General features: G+C 31.4%; 1 protein-coding gene across 1 annotated transcript in view; it reads right to left on the bottom strand.

Annotated features, from left to right (window-relative positions):
- LOC136067979 ((+)-borneol dehydrogenase 1-like) overlaps positions 1 to 10,340 on the bottom strand; it is a 33,044-nt gene that overhangs the window by 21,167 nt on the left and 1,537 nt on the right. The gene's annotated exons all lie outside the window — the stretch shown is intronic.

Raw genomic sequence — 10,340 nt, 5'->3', positions numbered from 1 at the left:
GGGCCTATTTAAGGGCTCCTTAAAACTTGATTGACAAGAAAATATAATCTAAATTAACTCCTAATTGATACCTAACCATAATAGGAATCAAATTTGACCTAAAAAGCATTAAATGCACCTAAAAATAAGGAAATAAATGCCCTAAACCTAAAATAACGAAAATTACATAAAAATACCAAATATAAAAGATTACAGAAATTAATTAGAATATTTTGTCCTACATCAGACCCCTCCACTTGAAACAAACTCGTCCTCGAGTTCATCTTTGAAATCTGAAATCTCCCATGCCAAGAGAACAAATACTTTGAATACTTCATCTTCTTTGTCTTCTTGCCAAACTTGAAAGTCATTAATTGAGCAACTTGAACTTCTTCTCCCTTGATCTTCATGTAATTGACAATATTCACCAAATAAGAGTCAATGATCAAATCAAATTTTTCCACCCCAATAAAATCAATAAACTTTGTTTCAGTGTCTCCCAATAAAATAATAGGAGTTTGAATGTTGCAATCATCTAACTTGATTTCATCGAAATCGTTGACAACTTCCTCTATAATTTCTTCTTTAATGGTCTCTACTATCTCAACCTCAAGATCTTTCTCTATAATGGGGTCTTCATTAATCTCCTCTACAATCTTGATTTCAAATTCTTCTTTGACTTCTCCATATTCTTCAAGAACAATATTTGCTTCAACATGTAAGTCTTCCTTTAGCGGTGGAATATTTGGTTCTTCAAAATAATTTAAGTATGAATTTCTTGGCCAATAATAATCTTGTATTGTATACGACAAGATTTCTTCACAATCCAAAGGATAAAATTTGATAGCAAGCATCTTTTTCATCCTTGGCCATGATCGAATTTTGTCTTTACCTTGTCGGATTCTATCAGATTGTACTCGTTCCCACCAACATAAGGCATACTTACTAAGTTTATACAAAGCAAGTCCAACTTTTCTCTCATAACAAATATTCTCATAGTCAAATAAATCCTCTAGATCAAGTAACCAATCAAGGAAATCTTCTTTTAAAAAATAACCATTAAAACTTGCAATTCTCTTATAAGGTCTATATGAAATTTGCTTACCAATAGGTTGCCCGTGAGTTATGTCTCCGCTGCAGTTATCCCTATTGTTTCCATTCTTCAACGGCGCCATCCTAGCATAAATATTTGTGAGTGCTTGTTGTACGTCACGTAATACTCGCTAAGTTATTCGTCGTTGTTGTGGTGGTGGTTACCGTCTCGTCGGTTAGCAATCAGACCAGGGTAAGTCAAGGCTCTGATACCAACTGATGTCGCGGAAGCCTGAAGAGAAGCACACACGATGCTCTCTTTGATGGAACAGAAACTAAACTGTTAATTTCTGGGTAGTAAACCTCGAATCCACGAGGGGTTCCTTGAATCCACAAGGTGATAGGTCTGGAATCCACCAGAGAACACAATAGACACAAGTCTTAATTTTTATTGATCATAAACTATGAAAAAACGTTTACAGACTTTAGGGCCTATTTAAGGGCTCCTTAAAACTTGATTGACAAGAAAATATAATCTAAATTAACTCCTAATTGATACCTAACCATAATAGGAATCAAATTTGACCTAAAAAGCATTAAATGCACCTAAAAATAAGGAAATAAATGCCCTAAACCTAAAATAACGAAAATTACATAAAAATACCAAATATAAAAGATTACAGAAATTAATTAGAATATTTTGTCCTACATCAACTCTCTTATATTCATGGTCACATTATATTCCTGCTTTTCTATCATTCTAGGTATGATAGAAAAAGCTAAAAAATTTTACAAAAGTTTCCGATTTGCAAATCAAAAGCAACTTGAAGATAGAGATAGGTTGTTGTAGGTAATTCATCTCTACAATACGATTCTGTCGTTTCTTGCCCTGCTGAGTGGGGAGAAATCATAGGACTTGAGATCAAGTAGTGATTTTCATGGAAAAAAGAAAAGAAATCCATATCCAGTAGAAAAAATTTCCGACTCTAACCATCCTCAGGTTGGTATTTCTTAGTCTAGATCCCTACCTCTAGATTGACAAAATATGGGTTCTTTAATTCTTTGTAGGTCATGTATCTGTTTGGGGAAAAAAAATTCTTTGGTTTTTTCAATTCAATTAATAATAGAAATTTATGCCATGTAATTGATATTTGACATGTACATGCCATAAGGTTCTTTTCCTCTCTTTCTTCTTTCGATTTTCTTGGATTTTATGATGTGAGAAGATAATGTTGAATTGTGATTCAGTTAGTAAATAGGATTCACGATGGAGGAATTTTTTGCATTTAAAGTTTGGGTGTTTTTTATTTATTTATTTATTTAAAGTTTGGGTTTTTTTTTCCTTCTCCTCTTGCTAGGAGTGCTTTTTCTCATCTAGGGTGAGACTTTCTTTTACTTTTGTGTCGTAGATTTACTTAGTCCAACTTTAGTAAAGTATGTGGTCATAACTTTATCTTTACCTTTATTATTTTCTTTCCCTTTCTATTTGTTCTCAGAGTTTCTTTTGTCTTTACTGTTTTTTCTCTTCCCTTCCTATTTGTTCTAAAAAAAAAAATAAGAAAATCATTGAATATGACAAGTACAGTTACATGTGATGTTAGAACTACACAATGTGAAAATAAAATCGTCAAATGTGAGAAACAAATAAAAGAACCTCCGAATTTGACAAAAGAACCGTCAAATGTGATGTTGGAATTGCACAATGTGAAGATGGAACTATCAAATGTGAGAAAAAAAGTAAAGGAACCACCAAATAAAAATACTTGTACGCATTTGTTTCAATGATTATATTAATATATTGATAAATTGGCATAATCTTAATTTTTTTTTTTTATATATAAATGAAGGTAAAAGTTTTCAGAATTCCATATGCTAAGGTTCGTAAGTGTCTTTTCTTTTTTTCTTTTTTTTTCGAAAAGAAGGTTCCTTAAGTATCTTAATCCCACTCCAACAAATTATATAAAAATATTTGTGTCCTTAACTTATGGTTTATATAATGATAAACATCATTATAATGGGATATATCCTAGAGTACCATTTAATTATTGCTATTGACGTTTTTTTTTTTTTTTAATGAGAATTGCTATTGATGTATTGGCGTATGTGATTGAGTGATGAGACGATTATTATGCATTTTCTTACGGGATTTTACCTCATATCCTATATATTATATGGTTTTTCCGATCATGTATCACTGCATCTACACTGTTTTGTTTCTCAATCTGAAAACTTTAGTAGCTTGCGGAGGGTTTATTGCTTAAAAATAGTTGACACCTATCAATCACTTAATTTTTTTTTTTTTTTTTTGGAAACAGAATCAATCACTTAATTTCATAATGCAATAATAATCATACTTCCGATTGTTATTAAAAATTTCATATAATTTATTGGTGTGGGAGATTGATATCCTATTTTCTAGGATTGACCGAATTCATGTAGCTTGTAGCAAATATAATATAATTTAATTGATTCATTAAAAATTTAAAAAAAAAAAAAAGCAAAAAAAAGAAGAAGATTCCATTTAATTTTTAATTGTAATTGACTTTGATTGTCGTGATTATTATATATCAAAAAAAAATTATTGAATATTTCGAGAGTACTATAAATGCGTATTCCCCCTTCTCATATGAAATGTAAGTTCCACCATGAATTTAATTAGTGGGATCCATAATTATGTGAGAGGGATGAGTATATATTTATGGTACTCCAGGAGTATTCTATAATTACCTGGTGAGGTGATAGGAGAAGAGGGTCTAAAATGTCTCTCAGGTGAGCTTTCCCTACCTCCATCATGTATGGATTTGTTAACAGATCATCGTAAATGCTAGTCAGTAATTTGTGTAATGCATGAGTTTTTTTTTTTTTTTTTTTTTGGGATAATTCAATATTTACAACAGGGAGGCAGGATTTTAACACTAGATGTTATGAACACACCAAACAATATAACCAAGAAAAATGAGGAACCGTCTCACATTATTGTAACTGTTGTTGAAATTTTAAAATACTCGCAAGTGTACGAACCGTACCGAAGTATAGTTTGACAAGAACGAGGTCGAATCCACAGGGACTTGAATGAACGTAGGAAAATTAAATCAAATCTTAACCAAATTAATCCTAATCTAGTTTAATTAAAAATTGGTTGTTTTGAAATTAAATAAACTAAGCAAATAATAAAATTAAGCAAATAGTTAAACTAAGCAAAAAAAATATAAAGCAATAAAAAGATGTAAACAATCAAGGGAAAGGAATTAAGGTTTTGGAATCCGCCTTGTAAGTCATACCAGCATATATTTATGATCATTAATTTTTCCCAACTTACTACATGATAATCTAAAAATCAATCTTGTTATCATGGAAATTCATGCCTATTGTTAAATTGGCTTGATTCAATTGGCCTACACTTTGCATGTAAAGCCCTTGTTATCTGCAACACAAAGATATTATATAATCAATCACAAAATAACATAAAAGTAAAACTAAATATGTAGATATGTGAGTAATTTATCATATATATTTCATGCACATCAGTAACCACGAAAAATCTTATAATTTCCACACTTTACATAAATAAATAGTTAGTGCACTATTTTATTAAATTTTAACAAGATTTTATGCTAGGTATTATATTATATAAAATTTTTTTTTTTGAAGACATATTATATAAAATATTACATCTTATTAAAAGGGAAATTATTGTGTACTCCTGGAGTACTATAAATACATACTCACTCCTCTCACATGAATGGTGGGTCCCACTAATTAAATTTATAGTGGGACCTACTATTCCTGTGAAAGGAGGAAGTAAGCATTTATAGTACTCCGAGAATACCTAATAATTTTACCATTAAAAGAAGCTAGGAATGTAGATTGTTAATTACTGTTTTTTTTTTCAATCATAGATTATTAATTATAGTGATGCTAAAAATACTACAAATTTTACTACATATAGTTTACAAACTGAGATGTTATAAATCACAATAAAAACAAAAAACAATTTAAACATTCATTTATTAGGTTATTAAATAAGAGATNCATGGAAAATATCCTCATTAAAATCCTTATTTTAAAAATCAAAAGCATGTTCTTCTTCGCTTCATAAGTATAAAACCAAATCATCAATTGTATCCGTAGCCAAACAAATCACAAGATATATCCAATTCTAAAAATCAAATCATAACTTGTATCCATTGACAGACAAATCACAAACGATATCCAATTTTATAATCAAGAATTAACAAACCAAGCATTCAATTAATTAAGACAAATCCTAAATCATGAGAAAAACATGATTGAACTCATATCTAGAATCCCATCTTAGTCAATTGATATGAAGCAAGAACAATTTAAATCATTAAAGAACAACTATTGGGAAAAATTAAATCACATAAATATTACTAATAATCTTTAACAAGGTTTCATCCTCAACCCTAATTATAAATTTAGCTACTCATGGTAATTGAAATAAAACAAAAGAATAAAATACTAAACATTAAACTAGACAAATAAAATAGAGAAAGAAATAGTCACAATGCTATCATGGAGAAAAGTTACAGAGAAGCCACATGCGGCACTGCCTCTTGCTCCAATTTTCTGTTTTGCATCACAGCCCTCGCACTAGCCTTCCCGAATTTTGCCCTAAAAAACCTTTAAATAGGTCAAGGATTAGGTTATTAAATAAGAGATCTAGAGTTTAATTTTCGTCTTAAAAAAAAAAAAAAAAAAAAAACAACTGGTGTCTTGGTCTGATAATAAAAAGCTATCATTAGAAGCATATGTCATAGGTTGAAACTCTAAAAAAAAAATGTATTAGATTGTTGAAGCCTACTAGTCATATTCATTGCCACATTAATTCATAACCTCTATATAGTAAAACTTAAAATACCTTTAGCATTTTTATGTTAAGACTTAAGATTAAGGAAAAGGATCCCCTTCATTTCAAGTTCTCTCCTATTCACCCATTGTATACAAACTGCCACATCATTTAGAATTTAATATGAACAATAAAATGGATTTGTTTCAAATAGAGAAAGATAGTTTTCTATAGAATTTTGTTTTATTGATAATGAATATAAACATATTGCTTGAATTCACAAATATTTATTAATTTGATTAAATTATGCATACAACTCTTTTTTATACCTTAATTTGAATGTATTTTAAAATTTGATATTTTTTTTTTCATTTATATTTTAATTGCTGTCAAAACAAAAAAGTGACCAAGGATGATATCTTCCATTATAATTTTTTTCCCTTTGGCAATAAAGGTAATTATAAACAACACTGGGTATAATATATTTGTACTCCTTCCTCCTCTAACATAGTTTTATGTTTTATTACTAGCGCGCACTTTTGGCGTGATGGTCATTTTATAAATATAAGTTTTTGTGAGGTGAGAGGGTAAGGGCCGGGTTCAACTATTTAGGAAGGAGTTTCACACACACACACACACACACATATAAATACATACGATTATGTTAGAGTAGGATTTCACATACATATACACTTAGGTAAATTTTTATGGAGGATTCTAGACTTCCGGTTAGCTCAACTAGTAAAGTCTCTTATCGTTGAATAAAAGATTTGAGATTTGATCCTCACCTACACTAAAATACCAATTGGTATCTTAGTTTGATGATAATAAGTAATCATCATGAGTAAATGCCATAAGTTGAAATTATCTTAAGGCCTCATTGTATCCAAAACACAAAATCATTTCTAAAAGATTAAAAAAAAAAAAAAAACAAAAAAAGATCCCAAAAAACAGAAGGTGAAAAGACAAAATTAATATCAAAAAATTGAGCCACAAGGCTCTTGACAATTGGCTTAAAAGTTTAAGTCATTAGAAAATGGTGAATTTAATTATTTAACCATAATTTTAACACTCTCTTACATGTGGGTTCGAACTCCTTTTTAATAAGTGTGATCTAATATGTGAGATTTTAATATTTTAAATGGGTGGTAGAGTAAACACAATGATTGAACTCAACACCTTCTACTTTGTACCATGTTAAATCACTAATTGTTCCAAAATTTTAAGTGATTAAGAAATGGTGAGTTTCAGCATTTAATCTGTCAACATTTCCTTTTCTCATGGACTGTACGAATGATGCAATCCAACAATGCCCCCAACCCGACACATGTTGCCACCAAATGAAGTTCCACCCAAAATATCCAAAGCCCGACCCCCCCCCCCCCCTCCCCCCCCCACCCAAATCTATTTAACAAACACTCAATCAAACCACTCAAATCTGAATCAATTTTTAATTAGCTAATAACTTATTAGGAATTCCCATTAATCCTCTTTTAGAGTTTTTTTTAATATTTATTTATCGAATCCTCCCCCTCTTTTAGATTGAATTTAAATTAAGTTAAATTCTTAATACTAGTAATTCTTTTTAAAAGGTTTTATTCATTTTTAAAAAGTCTAGTGCCACAACAAGTGGCACAACTTTAATTTGCCACAAGTTCCGGCACAACTTTTGCACGACTCATGGCAAAATTTGTGCCACTTGTTGTGGCGCTAGACTTTTGGAATTATATTCCAATAGATATTATTACACTTACCAATTCTCAAGAAAAAATTTTGGAACTAGGGTATCTATTAGTATTACTTACTTTTTTTAAAAATATTTTTTTTTGGGTGAAAATATGGATTTATTTATACATAATTAAGAGCTAGTATATATGTCATGGAGCTATATCAGATATACAACTAGTTACAAACTGGCCATATAGCTCTCTCTAGGAGTACTTAGTTGAAAAAAAAAAACAAAAAAAAAGGCATAAATGCACTTTTGGTCCCTATATTTTAGGCTGATTCTCAATTTGGTCCATAAATTAATTTCACTCCTAGATCAATCCCTAATTTCAAAAAATCGTTTTTATTTTGATTCTTGCCGTCAACCTAGTAACAGAAAAATCTGAGGTGGCAGACGGAATGCACTGTGTGTACAGTAAATACTGTCATGGCTAATAAAATAATAATAAAATATTTTATTTGGCATTTTCTAAATGCCATGTCAGCATTTTAATTTTTTTAAAAGCCACATCAGAATTTAAAAAAAAAATTAAATTTAAAGAAAAACCTTAAATCTAATTAATTTAAAATTTTGATTAAACCCAGCAACCCATCATGTTCTTCAACTTGTTCTTCATGTTCTTCACAGACCAAACCCAGCAACCCAGAACCCAAACCCATATTAGAAGAACACAAACGAAAACAAGAAGAAAAAATTAAATTAAATACTAACAAGAAATTTTCTTCATGTTCTTCCCAAATCCAAGAAGCAACCAAACCAATCTCTAGCAAACCCCAAATCCAAATCCAGCAACCAAACCCAATCTCCATCAAATCCAGAAAAACAAAAAATAAATCCAAGAAACAAACCCATAAACATAGTAATTAACCCAATCTCTAACAAACCCATAAACCCAGAAATTTTCTTGGGAAACAAACACACGAAAAACCCACAAAATCAAACAACTCCACATCCTCTTGTAAAAACAAAAACAAAAACAAAAACAAAAACAAAAACAAAAACAAAAACAAAAAAAACCAGAACAAGAGGAACAAAGTTTTGCAATATGAGAAAGGAGAGGAAAATCGGACCACAGGCGAAGCTGTAGGCGGAGGAGATAAGGCTTAGGGTGGCTCGTCCATGGCAGATCAGGAATAGGTGTGCCGCCATGGCCGAATCTCCATAGCTTTCTTGTTCTTCTTCCCTAAGACCCATGGCTGAAAACCCATCTTCCCCACCGACCCATGGCTGAAGAGTGAAGACCCATGGCCACACCCCACTGATCTGAGCCCAGATTAAACCCATAACCACTGATTTCCACCTCAAAAACTTGAAGAGGCTACATCTTTCTCAAGTTGAAAACCACCTTGGTTCGATTTCTTCAAAGTTGGGCATTCTCTATTTTCAAAAGTGCGAAGATGAGCGAAGCAGAAGAGCCAACACGACGCCGTAATGCAGTGGCCGAGTACCGCAAGAAACTCCTCTAGCACAAGGAACTTGAATCCCGAGTCCGATCTAGTCTGTCTCTCTCTCCCTCTCCAAACACTAATTCCTTTCAATCTTAAAAAGCTTTGTTTTTTTCTTATTCGGATTATAGCTACGGTTTCAGTTTTTTTTTTTTTTTGAATTAAACTAAAATTGAAAAATAAAAATTATTTTTATTTTTTTAATTTAGAAAATGCTGACATGGCATTTAGAAAATGCCAAATAAAATATTTTATTATTATTTTATTAGCCACGTCAACATTTACTGTACAACCAGTGCATTTCGTCTGCCACCTCTGATTTTTCTGTTACTAGGTTGACGACAAGGACCAAAATAAAAACGATTTTCTGAAATTAGGGATTGACCTAGGAGTGAAATCAATTTAAGGACCAAATTGAGAATCGGCCCAAAAGGTGAGAACCAAAAGTGCATTTTCGCCAAAAAAAAAACCCATACATAGTTGGATTATACAAAACTTTGGATAGCGGTTCTTCTGGTGTGCTCCTTACTCTCTACGAGTACTAGCATTTGAGGTTGTATAAAAGTCACTATTTTACAACCTAAAATGTTACTTTATCTATTATACATTCCCACTTTACAATACACTCAACATCTCAGTTTTTATTTTTCCGTACAACACAATAAAATAATATAAGTCAACACAATAAAATAAAATAATATAACAACACCATAAAATATTATAAAATAATGTCTTACTAGCAACCCGAAGAGAGAGAGAGAGAGAGAGAGAGAGATGAGTGAATAAAATAATGTCTTTTATGTTTACATCCAAGTGAACTGTAGGCTGTAAATTAAGCAACTTGTTGTAGCTGGGTTGTATATTTTTTTAGATATACAACCCTAGATGTGGCATGTTTTGGGGCACAAAAGATGTAAAATAAACACTTGGGGGGTTTTACACCCTCCCAATGCTAGTGCTCTACTAGCCAAGTTGTTAGCCACTCTATTGGCCTCACGTAAAACAAGATGTAGCCCAATAGTTCATTCTTGCTCCAGTAGAGTCTTGCAATCAAGAATAGAAGGTGTCAGAGATGGGGCCACACCATAAAATATTATAAAATAATGCCTTCCTAGCAACTTGAAGAGAGAGAGAGAGAGAGAGAGAGAGAGAGAGATAAGTGAATAAAATAATGTCTTTTAAGTTTACATCCAAGTGAACAGTAGGGTGTAAATTAAGCAACTTACAATAGTTGGGTTGTATATTTTTTTAAATATACAACCTCGGATGTGGCATGTTTTGGGGCACAAAGGATGTAAAATAGCCACTTGGGGGGTGTAATGCTAGTGCTCTACCAGCTAGGTTG

Source organism: Quercus suber, unplaced genomic scaffold, assembly GCF_002906115.3.
Source record: "Quercus suber isolate HL8 unplaced genomic scaffold, Cork oak 2.0 scaffold_94, whole genome shotgun sequence".
In the NCBI taxonomy this organism is placed as follows: domain Eukaryota; kingdom Viridiplantae; phylum Streptophyta; class Magnoliopsida; order Fagales; family Fagaceae; genus Quercus; species Quercus suber.
Note: the sequence above shows the minus strand (reverse complement) of the source record. Positions and strands in the feature narration are given on the sequence as shown.